The sequence below is a fragment of the Miniopterus natalensis genome, chromosome 2 (genome assembly GCF_054644295.1).
Source record: "Miniopterus natalensis isolate mMinNat1 chromosome 2, mMinNat1.hap1, whole genome shotgun sequence".
NCBI lineage: Eukaryota > Metazoa > Chordata > Mammalia > Chiroptera > Miniopteridae > Miniopterus > Miniopterus natalensis.
The window spans coordinates 61,352,761-61,374,311 of NC_142082.1; the positions used below are offsets into that span (position 1 = coordinate 61,352,761).

At 37.6% G+C, this 21,551-nt stretch overlaps 1 pseudogene; it reads left to right on the plus strand.

The window, feature by feature from the left end:
* LOC107528523 (nuclear transcription factor Y subunit alpha-like) overlaps positions 1-20,243 on the plus strand; it is a 93,853-nt pseudogene extending 73,610 nt beyond the window's left edge.
* The last annotated feature ends 1,308 nt before the right edge of the window (positions 20,244-21,551 follow it).

Sequence of the window (21,551 nt, forward strand, 5' to 3'; positions counted from 1 at the left end):
AATGTAGATTATTTATCCTGTTAAGAAAATAACTGGTACACTCTATCATTTTTTTGTTTCATTAGAAGATGCTTCAATTAACACCAAAAAAATGTAGATTCTTTGCACATTGATTTTTCTGTTTGTTCCCTTCTGTTATTTGTTATTACTACAAAAATTAAATATTTGTCATATTATTGCAGTACTAAATTCAACATTTTCAAAACAAAAATATCTCAAGAAATTACAATCATTTAACATGAGAATTTTAAATACCAAGGAATTAATTTCTATATCTAAAATAATGTATCATTTTTCAAAAATTTTCTTAAATATTTGGGTCACTTCAAATGACCATAAATAAAGTTACTAATACATAAAATGTGATTACTTTGAAAGGTTGTAGTTATATGTTTATGAATATTTTAATGATTTGTAAGTGAAATGCAAAAATAAAGACATTATTATTTAGAAATAAAATGTTGCCTCAAATATTTTTACAAGTGCAATGAAAATTACTTTCTTGTGTTTACAATGAATTTATTTATTTTTATGTTTTAACTTATCTTTATTGTTGAAAGTATTACAAATGTTCCCCCCCACACACTGATTTCTTCCACCCTGCATCCCCCAACCCCAGCCTTCACCACATTATTGCCTGTGTCCATGGGTTATGCATATGTGCATATAAGTTCTTAGGTTAATCATTCCCAACCCTCCCATGCACCCTGCCTTCCCTCTGTGATTTGTCAGTCTGTTCTATGCGTCTATGTCTCTGGATCTATTTTGTTCATTAAATTCCACATATGAGTAAGATCATGTGATACTTGTCCTTCTCTGACTGACTTATTTCACTTAGTATAATACTTTCCAGGTCCCACCATGCTGTCTCAAAGGGTAAGGAATCCTTCTTTTTTAAAGCTGCATAGTATTCCATAGCATAAATGTCAGAGAAGATGCTTGATATGATTTCAATCTTCTTTACCTTGCAGAGATTTTTAAAAAAATATATCTTTATTGGTTTCAGAGAGAGGAAGGGATAGGGAGAGAGAGGGATAGAAACATCAATGATGAGTCATTGATCAGATGCCTCTACATGCCCCCTACTGGGGATTGAGCCTGCAACACAGGCATGTGCTCTGACTGGGAATTGAACCACAACTAATGAGCCATGCTGGCGGGGCATAGAGACTTGTTTTGTGTCCTACCATGTGGTCTATCTTTGATAATATCTCATGTGCACTTCAGGACACTGCATATTCTGCAGCTTTGAGGTAAAATGTTCTATAAATGTCAATTAAATCCATCTGATCTAGTGTGTTATTTAGAGTCACTGTTTACTTGTTGATTTTTTGTCAGAGGGGTGTTAAAGCCCCCTACTATGACAGTATTGCTGTCATTCTCTCCCTTAAAGTCCTCCAGGAGTTTTTGTTTGTTTTGATATTTGTTTTTTTTCCAGCCTGTGTGAGGTGGGTCTCTTGTAGACAGTATATATGTCAGTCTTGTTTTTTGTGTGTATTCAGCTATCCTATGCCTTTATATTGGAGCATTTAATCCATTTATATTTAAGGTTATTATCAATAGGTACTTATCTATTGGCATTTTAATTCTTTATGACTATGTTTTTTGTTCTCTCTATTTCAACTTTTTATTAATTACAGCAGTCCCTTTAACATTTCCTACAATGCTGGTTTGGTGGTGATAAGCTCCTTTAGCTTTTTTTTTTGTCTGGGAAACTCTTTATTTCTCCATCTATTTTGAATGATAGTTTTGTTGGATAATGTAGTCTTGGTTTCAGAACCTTGCTTTTCTTTTTTTTATTTTTTTAATATATCTTTATTGATTTCAGAGAGAGGAAAGGAGAGGGAGAGAGAGAAGTAGCAACATCAATGGTGAGAGAGTCATTGATCAAGCCCACAACTGGGCATGTGCCCTGACTGGGAATTGAACCCTGATAGCCTGGATCCTCGGTCGATGCTCAACCGCTGAGCCACACCCGGCAGGGCAATCCTTGCTTTTCATTACCTTGAATAATTCACTCCATTCCCTACTTGCTTGTAGAGTTTCTGATGAGAAATCAGCAGACAGTCTTATGAGAGCTCCATTGTAAGTAACAGATTGCTTTTCTCTTGCTGCCTTTAATATTCTCTCTTTGTCTTAAATTTTTGGCATTTTAATTATGATGTGTCTGGTTGTGGGCCTCTTTGGGTTCTTCTTGCTTGAGACCCTCTGTGCCTCCTGAACTTGTGTGACTTGTTCCTTCACCAGGTAAGGGACGTTTTCTGCCATTATTTTTTCAAATAGGTTCTCTAACCCTTGCTTACTTTCTACATCTTCTCATACTCCTATGGTGCCGATATTATTACATTTCATGCTGTCCCTCAGCTCCCTTAGACTGTCCTCCTGTTTTTAAACTGTTTTTTTTTTAGTTCTGACTGATTTTTTTTTTCTACCCTGTCCTCTAATTTGATGATCTGATCCTCAGCTTTCCCAAATCTGCTGTTTATTCCTTGCAATGTATTTTTAATTTCTACTATGTCCTTCTTAACTTATTTCATAGTTTCTATTTCTTTTCTCATGCTGTTGAGCATGCTTATGATCAGTATTCTGAACTTGATATCTGATAGATTGCTTATCTCCATTTAGTTCATCTTCTGGAGGATTCTTTTGTTCTTTTATTTGGGTGCTGTTTTTTTCCTCCCTATTTTAGCTGCCCATTTGGATTTTTTTCTGTGTATTAGGTAGATCTGCTAGGACTCCCAGTCTTTTAGATGGTCTCTGGTGCAGGCCAATGTCAGAAGCTATTTGTGACTGGCCTTGAGTACCCTATTTAAAGCTTTCTGCACTTCACAGCTTGTGGTTCTCTCTGTTGAGGCTGGGTGAGTTTGGTAAGAACCAAGATGAGCACCAAAATCTCCTCTTCCAAGCCTGAGTCCAGAAGAAGATCAGGCAAAGACTCAAAAACCCCAGAGGCTGAATGTTATTTAGTGTCTTAATGAACCTCTGATTATAGAAACTCCACAAGGTGGGGCATGAGGTTTTCCAGGCAAAAGCTGCTTGGATGGTAAATGTCTGCCTGAGAAAGATGTCTCCTGAGGTATGGAGGATAGATTCAGCTGGCTGCCCTGTTAATTCTATCTCCCAAGCCAGAAGTCCTGGACTCTCCTCACACATCTCTAGTCCACACTGCCTTCCCTTTGCTGGAACCCAAAGTGAGTCACTACACACAAAACTTTGTGGGTTGGCCCTTTAAGAAGGTGTCTGCCTTTCCAGCCATCTCTCCCTGGCAGACAGAAACCCCACTGCTTTTCACAGCCAGATGTTATGTGGGCACCTTTCTCAGTTCTGGTGCTCTGAACTGGGGAGCTCAGCTTGGTGTTTAGGTTTGAGAGTCCTCAGTGGGAACCCCCCAGAGCTGAGAGATCACTCAGGAATTTCAGCTGCTGCCTGTGGGAGCCCAGCCAGCCCTCTCTTCTCTCTGTACTTCCTATCAGTCTCTGTGTGGTCTCCACTTTTTGTCCTTGGTTACCAGGGTGCTCTCCAGCTAGTCTTCACATGATTATTCAGGATTTTTTGTTTGTTTTAGTTGTAATTCCAGTTTGCTCTTGGGAGAGTTTTGGTGTAGCTTCCACTAAATCTGCCTCCATCTTGGAATCTCCTTACCATGAAGAATTTAGATAAATACCTCTATTCTCTGCTGCAATTTTATATGCTTAATTATACATAATTATTTTCTATATTGTGAATTTTTTTGTTTTGTTTGCCAACTTAGCAGCCTCACAACGCCCTGATTTTTAAAGTTTAAAAAAGACAGATTCAAACTATTTGTTGCATTCCTCTGAGTATTATATCTGTACCCAAGGAAAATAAACATTTTTATGATTCTCTTAGGTACTCACAGTGACATAACCAATTAAAACAGTGATGGAGGGTCATAAGTGTCCTTTTGTAACTGTTGATATTTTTGTAAGTCCTGTGTGTAACATTCAACCGAAAAATCTAGGCAATTATGGCTAATTAAACAATTGGGTTTTTTAAACATATGTAGAAGGAAAAGAACATAAGAATTTATTATCTAGCAAATTATCTTAATTTGTGGAAGACCTGGACTTTTGCGATATGTTAATTAAAAGTTCAAATTATTGTAACTACTTTAAGTGTATTTGCTCTGTGTGCATGTGTGTGTGTGTGTGTGCGTGTGCGTGTGTGTAATTAGGAAATTGGGATTTGATATTGAGATTCTTGGCTCATTTAAGTCTTGCTCACAGCTACCCCCAAACAAATCTGAAATATATATTTAGTAATTTTGGGATTTGTTACAGATCTCAAGATATAAGATTTGTCAAGGCTTAATTATTTTGAAAAATTGTATTCTGCCAACAGCTCACATGATGAATTTGGATAAGTAACATTCCAAAACATTCCAAAAGACAATGTTGTCAACAGCAATTTATTTCTTAAGTTTGCATCTAAATCTCATTTTTCCAGGTCAACTTGGATAAGAACATAGGTTTTTGTTGTCAAACAAGTGAGAGTTATAAGAGGTAACTTTGGAAGTTGTTGTAATTAAAGAATTTTAAAAAATACTTTGAAATCCACAGACTCTTTCTAACACTTGATGTGATTTTCTTAACTAATATGGCATAGAGAATGTCCAGGAAGAAAATATAGTATTACCAAATTTTATGAGCTTAATTTATGTTATAATCATAATACCATATAAGGTCAGCTTGAGTTTAATATGCTCATCTGGATTTTAATATAGTATATGAAAACTGCTTGGAAAAAATAACCCACTATTTCATGTTTGTCCAAGGGGAATAAGTATTATCATTATTTATAGGAAGGTTAATTTTTCAAAGCGAAAAAGGATATGTATGTTAAATACAGGGTGAGATTTTATTACTGAGAATCTAGCATAGAAGTTGGGAGTAGTTCTACTTAAAAAAAAAAAAAAAAAAATCTGACTCTATTTTGTATAAAGAATGTTTTCTTGTACACCACCAGATAAATTATAGAACTTACTGCCTGAAATGCAATGAAATGTTCAAATAATATCTGAGTTATAAAGATTTCCTAAGTCTCTGGATATGAATTTATGCACTGACAAATGCCAAACCCTTCTCTGTAAACCCAAGAGGACACCAATTATAATATTTGCCATCTAGCCTTAGGGTCATTTCAAATTTGTCTTTGGAACAATATGCACTCTTAGATGAAACCATTCATCTCTGATATTCAAAGTAAAATAATAGCATAAAGATAATGAAAACTCAATTTTATACAGTAATTGTCATACACTAAGCACTGTTCTAAGCATTTAAATTATAATTTCATTTAACTTTCTCAATAACCCTGTATGGTTGGTAGGCATATTATTTTCCTCATTTTCCAGATGAGAAGAGTATAAAACCCCAAGAGGATAAGAAACTTGCTGGAGGTGCCACAGCTAACAAATAACAGAGTTGGACTATGAACTCAGGCAGGCAACTTTCAAAAACATAGGTTTTTATAACTGTACGTCACTAAATTTTATCAAAGAAAAGATTTATAGAGCCAATTTCAAGAATTCCTATTTTTTTGTTAAAACATTGACATTCAACTAGCTAGTAATTGATATAAAAGAATACTGTAACTTTTGGCAATATCTTCCTGTAGAGTAAAATGACTAAGTTTTAGAACCCGGGTTGTCACTCTTTGTAGGTGTGAAAGTTATCATGCTTGAATCTACCTACAATTTATTGGATAACCTAACACACTAAGATTCCTTTATTCCTTTACAAGCAAGATACACATATTAAATATATATTAAATTGCTATTGAAGCCCTGGATCAGTGAAAATAATTCCTCTTATTATGCTGACTAGGACTTTTTTATAGAAGCACAGAGACCAATGACCTGAAGAATATTCTAGCTTCATAATAAGAGGTTTTTGTATATAATTATTAGAGTTGTCCGTCTAGAGATTTATGCCAATTAGCACTTCCAATGTAGGTTGAAGAAATTTCAGCTGGTTGCAAACACTTTCTCTAACTCTTCATTTTCTTTTCTATCTTTCTTTTTTTTTCTCACTCTGAAGACGAAGTTGACAGCAATAAATTGAAGTAAAATGCAGAGTTGTGATGTTACGTTCAGTTCAAAATCATTTCGTCATTTTATTTTACTTTATTTTGATTTTTTTTTTTTATTTCAGAGAGAGGAAGGGAAAGAGAGATAGAAATATTAGTGATGAGAGAGAGTTATTGATCAGTTGCCTCCTGCATGCCTCCTACTGGGGATCCAGCCTAAAACCTGGGTATGTGCCCTGACCTGGAATCGAACTGTAACCTCCTCATTCATAGGTTGATGCTCAACCACTGAGCCATGCTGGCTGGGCCATTTGGTGATTTTAGGTGGAGTGCTCTTATTTAAATTCAGCTTTGGGTTTTGACATTTCATTACTTTATTTTTCTTTTCAACACTCCACAATATAAATATCCCAAAATATATCTATGTAGTGTTCCAATGATGTTTCTACTCTTAATGTGCTGAACCCTCATGTTTCTTTTTTCGAACTACACATTTTCATATAATTTATTATTAATTTGATTTTCCTAATAATCCATTAACAGATTTCTGGTCTGTCTTGTATCTACTTTTCAATCATAACCAAAGTGTTATTTTTTAACTAAGACAAAAGCTACCAAAAAAATCTTTAAGCTGAATTATATTCATTGAAATCTTTGTAAATGTGACAAATTAATTTTATGGATGTGTGATCATTATTAAATATCATTCTATTTTCATCATCATTAAATGGCCAAATTAATTTAAAAATTTAGAGTATTTATGTCATAATAAAAGTTATAACTTTAATTAATGAAAAACTAAACAGATAATTTGAAAATATATGTATAGTTTGAGATTATATAGAAATTTGGTCTAAATTTGAGTGAGAAAGGTGATGGAATATGCTTAACTATAAGACAACATTATATAATTATGAACCATAAAGTTTTAGATTTTTCTTTTATGTACTAGGTAATTAAAACCCTTTATCAGTTCTCTTTCCCTTTAACACAGGCCTTTTTTTTTCACACACCATTTTCTCAACTTCTTGGTGTTTTTGATCCAGTAGTTTACAACAAATTCCCAGAATAAATTTGGATACATTGTAACACCCAGTTTCTTGCCAGAGTGAGTCTGACCTAGCCAGTTCTTGTTTATTCTGCTCACCTATGTTACTAGCAACCTTCTTATCTCTGGGGTCAATGAATGTATATAAGAGAAAATGCCTCACAAATGGTATATAGAAGATAATAAATAGAAGTTATATAAAAATACAGAGTTCTAAATATCCAGCATAAAGGTTAATGAGTAAAACATGAGCTGAAAAATCATGAAAAATGTCACATAAATTCAACTGGTTCCCATACTTGCTGCACTCAAAGTTGATTACTTACCAATACAATGTGTAGGTCACTACTTTACAAGAATGATCAACATTAGCACAAATCAATAAAAAAAATCTGTTGTGCTTTCGTACTAATATATATTTTTCTCATTAACTGATTGACAATATTTTCCTACATAAGGGTATATAATTCAATTTCTTTTTCATCTATAAAAGCATATGTATATATGCAAAAATTGTTATATCTTGTTCAGCATACAGAATGACTTGTTTACCAGGGCATGAAAATTCAGGAATAAGAAAGAATGGATGGTATGGTTTTGACATACTTAATAGCAGAGGAAAAGGAAACAGAGTTGAATATCTGGAGCAGATACTAAGTAGGTTCAAATATTGGAGGATTTTGTTGGAACTAAACAGCTGCAATGAAACTTCATGCTTGAATGAGTCTTGGATTTTTATTTTTTATTTTTTTTTAATTATTATTTTTAAAATATATCTTGATTGATTTCAAAAAGAGGAAAGGAGAGGGAGAGAGAGAGAGAGAGAAACATCAGTGATGAGAGAGTCATTGACCGAGCCCGCAACCCGGGCATGTGCCCTGACCGGGAATTGAACCCCCATCACCTGGATCCCAGGGTTGACTCTCAACCGCTGAGCCACACCCAGCAGGGCTGGATTTTATTTTTGTCTTTTGTTTGTTTGTTTTTTCTGCATTTTTGTAAAATTTATTGGGGTATCATTGGTTAATAACACCATAAATTTCAGGTGTACAACTTTATAATACTAATAGCTGCCTGACTTTATTTCCACAGGTGTGCTTATAGTCTGCTCAACTAAACTACTAGGTAGGAAGTTAGACATGAGTAGCTGGTGTGGGGCCTGCCCTTGGGGTCCTGACAAGGCTCAGACCAACCTGACCTTCAGACCGCCCCTCTATGGGCTGCCCAGCAGCTAGCAGACGGCTTGCAGGCAGGTTCAGAACCAGCCGGTCCTTGGCGCCAGCTCAGAGGAAAACGGCATGACCTCAATGTGACCTTACTAGGGCCCTGGACTAATTATAAGAAAAACTGCATTGTAGTTTTGACACACACACACACACACACACCCCCGCATTGGTTTTTCTGTATGTATTATGGGAAAGGGCATGTGCAGAAGAAATATAGTTATATAACCCTTTTCTGTCAATCATCCATAGATACAAGTGAAAGTCTCTACCCAGAAAGTCCCTCATTTAAACCATATAACCCAGGAGTGTGGGGCCATCATCTCTCTCAACTGGCCTGCTCTTTGCTTGGAGTGTACTTTCAATAAATCCCAGTTTTCTTTACTCTCATTTTTGTTGACTTTAAAATATTTTCTGTATCGATGAAATACCAGCTGGTAACCCCATTTGGTAACAAAACTACATTTTACTAATATAATTTGTTTCCCAACAATGTTTAAGTGAAGTTATTCTTTTACTAAGAATAATAGAACTCACCCAGCTGGGTGTGGCTCAGCAGTTGAACATCGACCTAGGATCCAGGGGATCATGATTCAATTCCAGTCAGGGCACATGCCCAGATTGTGGGCTTGATCCCCAGTCAGGGGTGTGCAAGAGGCAGCTGATCAATGATGACTCTCTCACCATTAATGTTTCTATCTCTCTCTCCCTCTCTCTGAAATCAATAAAGATATATTTTTAAAAAGATAAAAGAAAAAAGAATAATAGAACTCATTCTGCCAGGTTTTCATGAATATACCCCTGCATTAATTATACTACTTGCCTCTTACACAAGCTAGAAAAGGTAGAAGCCACCAAAGAAGCAATGGAACATAGAGTAAAAACTTTAATCACAAGCCCAGAGCCTCTGCCTTCTTTCTCCACCTACTCTTTTACTTGTGGTTCTTTTATAAAAATAGTCAATTACACTACTTACCACTTTCTTTTGATCTATGCAACTGCACATACAGGCCCTTTTCCTTTTAAAGGATACCTTACTCATCACAGGGGGGGAGGGGGGACAGGATGATAAAAAATGAAGAAATGAGCACCTTTCTGTGCCTTTCAGGAAAGACTATGTTATGCTGTGGTATCAAACAACTTTCTGATCTCAGTGACTTAACACAGGTAAATCTCCCTTCAAATCTAAGTGGTCATTGGAGCAACTATCCTTTCTGAGGCAACTCAGTAAGTCAGGCTTAAAGGGATGCCACCATCTGGAGACATCTATCTGGAATACACAACTTTCTAGTTCTGTGTGACAAAGAAAGAGTTAATGAAATAGTTAAGAATTAGCAATTAAATATCTCTACCCTGGAACAGCATGTCATTTCTACCCACATTTTCTTGGTCAGAATACCATATAAACATGTTAACCTGAGGAAACAGGTGGTATAATATTCTTTTGTGTCCAATGTAAAGAGAGGGTCAAAATTTTAAGTTTAAAAAGCTCCTTCATCTATAGTTTTGGAATATATTTTGACATAATAAAAGGAAGTTACCAGTCTGAATGAGAATATACAGGAGGATCTAAGATGTATAACTGGGGCTAGAATGTAAAAGACATTTATTATTAAACAAATAGATTGAAACCAATAATATACTAGACTCCAGGGGTAAATCCATAAATATGACAAAGTAAGTCCTTACATTCACTTCGTAATTGAGTTAGTCAGTGGACTTAATTCATAGACCATTCACTAATATACATTGCAAAAGCCAGGCTAATGAGGAAAGCAAGGCAGCTGCTCTTTTGTTTGTTTGTTTGGTGAGTTACCAGACTTTCAATGACAAAGGTTATAATAGCCCTGGTCAAGTGATCAAAGTGGGTTGTCAGTCAAGGGTAGAGACACAATCAACAATACAACTTATTTTAATAAGGAGAAAAACCTGTCACCTATTTATGTGTCTATGTAAACAAATAAATAGAGCACAGAACAAGACAGTTCTCCATGACAAGAAGGACCTTCAAGTTCAAAAAAAGCGCCTCTCTATTTTAATGCTGCCTGAAAAAAATTTTAAAGTCCCTTTGTGATCTCTTTGAGGAAAGGTAAAGGTAGCAGAGTAAAAGGTATTAATACTCTTCTAGACCGCTTATGATGACTCTTTTAAATGCTATGTTTAGAGAAACAAGACGGCAGCGTAGGTAACAGCTGCACCCGCCAGCTCCCGCAACCACATCAAAATTACAACTAAAATACAGAACCACCACCACTCAGAGCCTCCTGAGATCTGGCTGAACAGAAGCCCCACAACCAGGGGACTGAAGACACACCGAGAGGGTAGGAGGGGTGGAAATGCGGGCGGATCGGGGCTGAATCTCGGCCGCGGGCCCACACCCGGTGCTGCTGTTTAAACCCGGAAGGGAATCTTGGTGGTGGAGGCTTCCAGAGGAGTGAGGGGTCCCAGCTCCATGGAAAGCCCCCAGTCCAGGGCTCCAGGGCTGGAAAGAGACGTCCCCACAACTCCAGGCTGTGAAACCAGCGGGGACTGTCCCTGAGAGTTGTGGAGGCTGCGGGAGCCCCAGCAGCTCCTCCTAAAGGGCCCGCACACGGACTCACTCGGACGCTCCCTCTGAGCCCAGCGCCGGGAGCAGCCTGAAAGGACCTGGGACACTCGGGGAGGAACTAACCTGCCTGAAATCCGGGCGAGAGCTGGAGGGGCGGCTTCCTCCCAGGCAGACAGGCTGGCGGAGGTCATTGTTCCTTTGGCAAGTCCTCCCTTCACACAGCCGGCAGGCAGACGCCATATTTGAATCGCCAGCACCTGACTCACGCCTTTGGCCCCGCCCCGTGATTCCTGGCGGCCCCGCCCCTCCCCACCTGCAGCTCATCCAGGCCATTTCCAGGGGCTTTTCTATGCAAGTGGCCCCTCAAGCCTCATGCTTGGGACTTTCCTAAAATCTCTCAAACAAGCAGCAGCAGGCCCCATACAGCTTGATAAGTGGCCCCAGGCCTGGCACTAGCAGCAGCCTGCATTGGCCCATACCTTGGCCTCTCCTGGACACCTCCAAGCCCAGCACAAGTAGCAGCCAACTACGGTTTGCTGTGTAGCTCATGCTGGGGGGCCCTGGGCAAGGCACTGGCACAGGATGACTTTGCACCTCCCGGGAGGCCCCAGAGACAGTGCACCTGGTGGTCAGACTGGACCACACTGGATTATAACCCTACCACATCCACAAGTGACACACTCAAGGGGTGCACTTGGTGAACACCAGAGCTCCACTGAAGGAAATCCTGCTCCATAGGGGTGTCTCCAGCACAGCAGCTGTCTGGCTGTAGTTGCAGCTGGTCCTCACAGCTGACTGGCCTGGGGGTCAATTCCTCCCAGGGATGCCAACAGCGACTAAGGCTCAACTACAACATGACAGTGCACACAGCCCACACAGGGGATCACCTAGAAGGCCCAGCTCAGGCGACTGGGGAGGCTGAGCCACTGGACCCTACAGAACACCTACTACACAAAGCCACTCTACAAATTCCAGGAGACATAGCAGCTCTACCTAATATATAGAAACAAACACCTGGAAGCAGCCAAAATGCAGAGGCAAAGAAACATGTCACAAAGACAAGAATAGAAGAAATCTCTAGAAGAGGAACTAAATGAAATAGATCCAAGCAAGCTAACAGACACAGAGTTCAGAATTTTGTTTATAAGGATGTTTAAGCAGACTATTAGGGAAATAACTGAGAAAATCAATATCATAATAAAGTACCAATTTGAAATGAAGGCTACACAAACTGAAATGAAGAATAATTTACAAGGAATCAACAGTAGAGTAGAAGATGCTGAGAATCAAATCAGCAATTTGAAACATGAGGAAACAAAAAACACCCAACCAGAAGAGCAAAAAGAAGAAAGAATCCAGAAATATGAAAATAGTATAAAGAGCCTCTGGGACAACTTCAAGAGGCCCAATATTTGTATTATTGGGGTGCCAGAAGGAAAGGAAAAAGAGCAAGAAATTGAAAACCTATTTGAAAAAATAATTACAGAAAACTTCCCTTACCTGGGGAAAGAAAGAGACTTACAAGCCCAGGAAGCACAGAAGGTCCCAAACAAGAGGAACCCTAAGAGGCCCACACCTAGACACATCATAATTAAAATGCCAAAGGTTAAAGACAAAGAGAATCTTAAAAGCAGCAAGAGAAAAGCAATTACTTACCTACAAGGGAGCACCCATATGACTGTCAGCTGATTTCTCAACAGGAACTTTGCAGGCCAGAAGGGAGTGGCAAGAAATATTCAAAGTGATGAAAAAAAATGGAACTGCAACCAAGATTGCTTTACCCAGCAAAGCTATCATTTAGAATTGAAGGTCAAACAAAGAGCTTCACAGATAAGAAAAAGCTAAAGGAGTTCATCACCACCAGACAAGCACTACAGGAAAAGTTGAAGGGTCTTCTTTAAGAAGAAGCCAATGAACAAAAGAATCTGAGGAACTAAATAGATCCAGAGACATTGATGCATGCAACAGAGGATAATATTTCAGAGGAAAGAGGGAAGGGGGGTGGAGGGTGGGAAGAGATTAAACAAAGAAGTTATATGCATATATACATAACCCATGGACACAGTTAATAATGAGGTGAAGGCCTGGAGAGGGGGTGGGAGTGAATGGAGGGGGTCAACTGGGGGGAAAAATGGGACACCTGTAAAATTCTCAACAATAAAGATATATTAAAAAATAAATATAAATAAATAAATAAATAAAATAATTAAATAATTTTAAAAATGTCATGTTTGTTATACACTATATTTCCTCCACATTTTATTGATTGATCTTTCTCAGATAACTCTTTTTGTTCTCACCCCCTCTTTACTAAACACACACACACACACACACACACAAAACCAAGATGTATATTTTTAAAATATGCTCTATGGACTTTGGAGTACCTATGGCAGGATTACTAGAATATTCTAGTGATTTAAATGAGAAAGGAGAAAGACCAGAATTAATATGAGATACATCCTCTGTTTTAAGGCAAAAAGTAGCATTCTAAGAGGCCTCCAGGAGAAGACCTCTGGTTGAAAGCCAGGCAAGCCACGAGGATCTTCTGTTGAGTACAACTTTCAATTCAAAGAAGGTTTATCAGAGCAACTTTTAATGCATAACCCAAGTAAATGTTTGAAAACTAGGATTCTGGAGGTGGACAATGCTCTACTGGTAGATTTCCCCAGGTGAGTTCACTCCTTACTCTTAATTCTACCCTTGAGTCAAGGCCACCTGTACCATCTAGTCTCAGATGCTAACAGATGGTTTATAGTCTCTATGTATTTAGGAGATGATGACTCTTCAACTGTACTGTAACTGAGGATGCTGAGTGGGAGCCCCATGATCTGTTTGCCTCTACCTGAGTATTCTGTGACTAACATTGATCATGGACCTTATATTTGTATTACCTACTTAGTTATGAACAGGGCACTGGATTTGGGAAGGCAGATTTCAAACTGCTCAAATGCTGTAATACCATATAATAGCTGTTGGAGAGGAAAAAGGAGTGTATTTAGGTCACATCTTCAGGACTATTCCTTGCACACAGGTAGTGTAGCTAACCATGCAGCAGAGTTAACCTGGCTGGTAATAACTGAACTTGAATGTCACACCCAACTATTAAGCCACTCTGCATTCTACAGAACATGCAAGTGTGCTGGCCTTAGTGTCAATATGGGGTGAGGCTACTACCTCAGTGAGTGGGGAATTATTAAGGAAAATAGAAAAATTACTGAAGTCATTGAAGTGGGGTGAACAGCTTTTCTGGTGGCTCCTAAATTAGAGAAACAATGATAGCAAATCAGGCAGCAAATACTGTGGGACTAAACAAATGAGATTTCAGGATACTGTTATTTCATGCATTTGGCAGAGTCAAGGTCCAGAATAAAGGGAAAGTTCTAATGGAAATCCCTTAATTTGAATACTTTGTCTCAGTTGTTAACAAGTTTAAATACTTCATCATAGGTTAAGGGCATCTTCAAAGACATAAAAAAGCAAGACTCTCCTTACATATTTTATTTATTTTATGTTATTGTTTCTAAACTGCTCCCTCTTTGCAGATGACCAACAGCACCTCACAATGAAACCAGCATTTGCTATTACTTTGTTAGTTATCAGATATGAGGATTTTATGACAACTCATCATTCATTTCTACTTTTATTGCATTATGGTTAGAGAACATAGTCTCAATATGTTTCTTATGAATGTAAGCTTTTCCTTTCTCTAGTGTGTGGTTTATATTTACTCTACGAAGTGTATTCTCTTTTTGCAATGCATAAAGTTATATAAGTGCACTTATTAATTATATAAGTGCAAAATTATTTGTACAAGTCTAGATAATGTTGTTAATAATTCACAACAAAGAATATCAGTTATCAGAGGCTGAATCTCACAGAATTAGGGGACGTTAACAGTGAAAGAAACAATATCAACAAGTATGACCTATTTCCCCCTAAAATTCTCCTCTACCTCCTCAAAATTATGGGCAGTAGTGGATATGCATTCCAGAACTGAAAATTTTTTCTGTAGCCCTGTACAGTGTGGCTCAGTTGGTCGAGCATTGGTCACTGGTTCGATTCCTGGTCAGGGTACTTGCTCAGGTTGTGGGCTCAATCCCCCGTTGGAATGAGTGCTGGGGGCAGCCAAGTGATTCCCTTCCTCAGTCTCTAAAATAAGTAAAAACATATTAAAAAAGAAAATATTTTCTATAATAAGCCTGACCTACAGTCCAGTACCCTTGGATGCATATTCCTGTAGCTTTGCTCCCTTGAGTTCAAAATCCATCACCAAAAGAATGCAATAATTTGAATCTCAAGATATAAACAAATGGTAAATTTGTAACATATACTGCCTCAGCCTGGGGGATTCTCCATGTGCTCATTGCTCTTGATTTTAATTAATGCCGATCCCAAGTAAATATAATTTAATATTACACTTGGAAAATTAGTTCCTCCAAGTCACAATAATCTACTGACATACTGAATTTATTTAATGTTGCCCAGGCTTATAAAGTAGTTATAATTTCATTGTAAACCTGACAGTTGTGTCTTTCTCTTACTGTTTATCCTTACCGAGCACGTACCTGTATCTCTGGATAAGATCACCATTCTGTTTCTTTACCTGTTTCTTTTGGTTTTATTTTGGTAATTAAGATGTAATCCTCATCTGAAAGATCATAGCAAAGTAACAGAAGTATGAGACTCCCCCTATTTTTCAATTCATTATCTTTTGATACTGTGTTCTTTAAATGATTGCAAGTTAAGGCTCCTCTTCACTGAGATGCCTATACCATATCCAACACAAGTGCTCTCAAACAGCCCCATACAGAGACATGCATACTCAAATATATGGGAGGAAGAAAAACTAGAACTTAGGATACCAGGTCCTGTGGTAAAAATTTGATTGTGCAGGGAATGTGATTGATACATGACATGCTTGACCTTGGTACTTTTTCAGCGAGTTGTTATTCAGAGAATACTGTATTAAACAAATGAGACTGTAGACGTTACTGCATTCTCACAAGGTAAAAACAATAACAATGAACTCATCTACTCATCTAAATACTCATATTTCATAATTTGGTTTCACTTATATACATACTACAAAATCCTACATGTTTACTTTTAAACCCCTCAGAATAAATATGAATTTAGAACTCATGTGGTGAACTGATAAAATATTGGAAATTATGACTAGAGTAGTGTGTACGTGATTTAGAACTAAATACTTTACTTCTGTTATGGAATGTACAATATAACAGACACCAGGCACTTAACTAAAGTTAATTTTTGAAAATTAAAAATTATGTAGAGACATTTTCTAATTTGTCTTCTTTTAAATTTTAAAAACATGTTCTCTAATTAGGTTTTCCCCATTCATTACTATGAAATAAAGCAGAAAAGAGACACTGGGTATAACAACACAGAAAAGGAAAGTAGCACATGGCCCTAACAGCAGACAACACAAAAGCAGTTAGAATTACAGGGTCATTCATATGCTATATACATCACTAAAATTATGTATCAAAAGATTTATATATACCATTTATTAAAAACATAAAAACCTACCAACTACATAAAATGCTTGGTATCAGATAGCTTTCTCTCCCTGATATCATTAAAGATGTTTATTTTCTGAAACAAGATGAACTTAAAAACCATTTTACCCTAAGTACTTTAGTAATAGAATTTTTCTTCTTTTCTGTATGACAGAGCCTTGAAAATACAAATACGAAGAATATACAGAATGGTACATTCTGATGTGCCTTTTGTTGAATTTCTTTATTTATTAGTTTATTTTTCAATTTACCCAAATCTTTCAGTTGTTTTAGCCTCTGGCATTATAAAAGCCACATACAGTTTAGAATGATTGACAGGTTCTAAGGATGAGGGATCCAAACTGGGCCAGCAGGGGGACGTATATGTCAAGAGTGATGTACAAATGTATCCCGGATATTCATAGAATTCTTTTCTATATGTCTTACTAGGTATATATTTTGCCTCAATGCCTAATTTGCTCAAATTTGGGAAAATGTTGCCTATACTAAAAAGAGTAAATAATGAAGTAAAGCTGAAAGAGTAAAATGCATTGACTGCAGAAGCACAGTTGATGATAATGAAGAGGTGCTGCACTGAAAGTGAACAAAACAACAGGAGTTTCCTTCAGTATTTCTTGGAAGACAGCACAGTCAATAATAGAAGACTTTTCACCACTAAGGAATAGTGGAAGGAATTAAATAATAGTGGAATGACACATGAATTGAAATAATAAGCTTTTTCCTGAGGTTATCGTGAAGGAGGTTGCAGATAAGATGTCAGAATTGAAAATAAGCCTTTATAAGAGCCACATGAATATTTTCTTTAAAATAGATGCATGCAGTTGAGACAAATACCAGTGGACACAGTAAGAGCTTCTTGATCATAAAATACATTAATAAATTTCAAATCTATTAGTATGAAAAGTTATGAAGGCAGAATGGTTGTGAGTTAATAAAGTAAAAGCACACATTCTTAATTGGTGTGATTATTTACAAAACATTTCATATCATTTCTGTGGTAGTTACATGGTAGAGATGAATAGGGGATTCACAGGGTAATGAAAATTTCTTTGTCACATTTGTTTTCTCAGAGCTTACCTCTCTCTCTCTCTCTCTAGCATTACAACATTTATTAAAATAAGGCAATAAGTTAATAGAAATAGCAAAGAACCAAAGAATTAACAAGTCAGCTATGTAAAATCCCAACTAAAACCCAAAAGTATCTAATGTATTCATTCATTAGCTAAGTAAAAAACCCAAGACAAGACACCCAATATAATTTTATTTAAAATTTATGTATCAATAATTTTCTATTTTTAATATAATCTTATGAGCCTTTAATGTGAACCTCAATTACTTACAACTCAATCAGTTCTGCAGGTGGTCAGGCTTGCATGCAGGAGTGGCTTCAGGCTGCGTGGGCTGTGCAGTCACCAGGGTTTGCACTTGCAAAGGTCTCACACTTGGTTTAATGCTCTACTGTGGCTGACTTGAAATTTAAAAAAATTTTTGAACAAGAGGCCCAAATTTTTGTTTTTCACTAGGCACTGAAAATTATGTAGCTAGTCCTGCATGTCTCCTTTTAAAGTTGAAAATCTATTTTGCTCTTTTTTTTCCCACCTCTCCACAGAGGCACATCTCAGGGAAATTCCTTTGCCAGTATAACTATCTTTAGGATTGATTGCTGTTACTCTCTCATTTCCTTTGTGTGGAAAATTTCTGAGGGATACTCTAAATTGTCTAGAGATGTGACATCATATGATTATTATTGTTGCCTAATGATTCCTCCTTATTGTTTTTTTCAAGCATTTTATTACGATAGTTTAAGTTAGGACATTCAGGGCAACATAGTTTGTGAGGAAATGATGGACATATGCTTTTAAAATTATTTTGGGGCATTCATTGGGAGAAACCCAGTCGGTCATTGGTGAAATGGTCTGGAGTCTAGGAGACTGGTTTTGGGTGTGAATCATCAGCCTTCACGTTTTTCATGGAGACTGTAGATGTCAGCTTTAAGAATGAGTGCAAAGTAAAAAGTTCAAGGCCAGATACCTGGGCAATGCTGACTTACAAGGTTGCAATGAGAAGCCTAACTAAACAAATATAGCATGCAGAGAGGCTGAAGGAAAGAAAAAAACTTGAGGGAGAATACAGTAACAAAAATTAGGAGATTTCAACTCCTTTATGTGTATTTTATGCTATTGTCACATTGGACTGTTTTCCATTTTTTCAAAAACACTTATCCTATCTGTTCTCATCTGTCTGTTCCCCACTTTTTTCATCAAAATATTTTTCATAATAAAGATCTTGCTCGTCCCAGCCGGTGTGGCTTAGTGGTTGAGCATCGGCCTATGATCCAGGAGATAGAGGTTCGATTCCCAGTCAGGGCACATGACCAGACTGTGGGCTCAGTCCCTAGTAGGTGGCATGCAGGAGGCAGCTGATCAATGTCTCTCTCATCATTGATGTTTCTCTCTCTCTCTTTCTCTCTCTCTTCCTCTCTCTGAAATTAATAGTCACATTTTTAAAAAAAAATTAAAAATCTTGCTCAAATATTTCTCTTTCTGTGCTCTATTCTCTGATTTTCAGACAGGGTTGTTACCCTGCTAATATTGCTAGAACTTTCTTTCTACGTCTCTTTTATCTCCTAGTTTCTCTTATAGTTTTCTGTACTTTTCTCATTTTTCCTACTACATTATAGATTTTTTATGGATAATTCTTGCCTAAATAACCCTGTATCTCATCAGAAAGTAATATAGTTCACTGTACATGTCCATGAATATATGTTGAGTAAAAAATGAGCAGCAGAGCCTCTGCATGCCCCCCTACACTCCAATACAAGGACCAGGCCCATGCAAGGATGCCACCACTGAAGCAAGCACATTGGGGTTCTTGATCTTTGTAGAATGCTAGTGCCAGGTGTAGCTGTATCCCATTCTCTCACCCTTACGTCCAGGCTTTCAGGCTGAGGCCCAGAGTTGGTCTTCCTGCCACAAGCTGCCTTGCACTCCCAATGCACTTCATAGTATTCTAGCGTCTTCATGGTGAAGCTCTCTGGGATTCTAACTTGACTCGACCATGAAGCAGAATGCAACAAAGAGAAATATTACAATAGAGCAGATTGTCAGACAGATTCAACAGTAGGTCCAGAAGCATCCGTTAGTGGTATAAGCCAGCGTTAATCACTGACCTGTTAATCGCATTGACTGGCCAAGCTACCATTGTCTAAACTGTCCCTCATGGGGAAGGTCAAATCAACAGGCAAATATTTGTATCAGAGACACAGAGACTGTAGCAGATATAGTTGGATCCGTAGAGACAGATCCAGCTCCAAGTGGGGAAAGGACAGACTTTGCAGGTGCAAAACCAACAGGATCACACTCAGCAGATCGAGGAACCACAGACAGTTGTCACTGCCAGCTAGACACAAACAAAGCAGAGGATAACTGTCCAGTCTGTGCACAGACTACTGAAGGACTGACTATCTTCCATCAGCCAGTGAATGCAGATGGCATCACTCTCTAGCAAGGCATGACCGCCATCCCAGCAGCCAGTTTGGCAGGAGCACAGACTGTTCAGACAGGAGCCAATAGCCACACAACCAGCAGTGGGAAAGGGCCTGGCGTTGTAACTACAGTGAATGTAATCAGTTCAGCAGGGATGGTCATGACAGTGCCTGGAGCTGGCTCTGTGTCTGCTATTCAAGGAATCCCTCTAACCGGGACAGAGATGCTTGAAGAAGAGCCATTTTATGTGAATGCCAAACAGTACCATTGTCTTTGTCAAAGTGGCAATCCTGGGACAAGCTAGAGGCCAAAGGGAAATTTCAAAGGAAAGAGGAAATACTTTCTTGAGTTCATGCCATAGCACAGAAGTGTGGTGAAAGTGACAATTTTTCTCTCCAAAGGGATAGTTCCCAAATGCAGCAACCACACCAAATAAAAGATCAATGACAAAGATCATCTATGTTCTCACACTAGACCGAGTGATGAAGATGAGCCAGGTTGTTTCCCACTGTTTCCCACTGTTCCTGGAGATTAATCCATTCTTTTGAAGGGATAATCACAATCACATTCTGCCCTTTTGTACAAGGCAGAGACCACTAGTTTTTCATAAGAGGCTCGGTGTTATAATTGTAGCAATGCCTGGCAAATTGCAGTTTCAAGCCGTTTTCTCACCCTTTCAGTCCAGACCTATTTCCAACTATGTATAACACTGGCATTAGGATGAATCGAGGGTACTCGTGCCAGCCTAGCAGTACCACACAAGCACCAGTGATGCCAGCCATCCAACTCAGCAAGCAAGAGCAAACTGCTAATCCAAACTGCAGCCACAGAAGCCACAGCCCACTCCTTCCCACAGGAATTTCATTACACAGTATTATCCATCTCTTTGGTTGGGTAGCTCATCCTAACTAATTGAATGAACTTTTTATATTCAGAGATGGTTTCCAGGAAAAGAAGTTCAAACTTGTGACTTGGAAACAATACATTCTCTGAGATTTAAATACACACATACATATATTGTTCAGCTTAAAACAGTGATCCTTAAAGAATGCTTTGAGAAACAACAGTTCAGAGTATATTAAAAGTTGTGAATTTTGTGCAGAGAAGGAGTCCTGTGGTTATTTTGGTAAATATGTTGACAACCAAAGAGATTTATTTACTGCAGGACTTATCAGATCCTCAAGTATTCTTAAGTTTTGTGAATATCTAAGAGGGAGACGGAGTGTTCAGAACTTGCTAAAATAATTTGACCATAAAATAAATTTGTTTCAAGCTGCTAATAGAACCAACTTTTCTGTGAAATACACTTTGAGGAATATCAAGTTAAGATGTAATGTTTTTCTTGTGGAATAAAATCTTTAAAGCTAAATTGTTCTTGTAAACATGACATAAATGACGTTTTGTTAGTAATGAAATACTTTGATAAAAAGTAAATGTTTTATTTGATCTGATTTTTCTGCAGTACTAATGTTCTCAGTGTATGCATGTTATATACTTGCAATATTGTGGCTGCTGGTTATTAGTTTTATATTTGTGTCTCTGAAATCATAACTTAGAATATCCTGAGAAATCTCACTTATTTGTTTTTTATTCCGTCTTCTTAACTCTTAGTTTTCACATTTCATAATCTCATTATAAAATTTTATTTTTTTATTC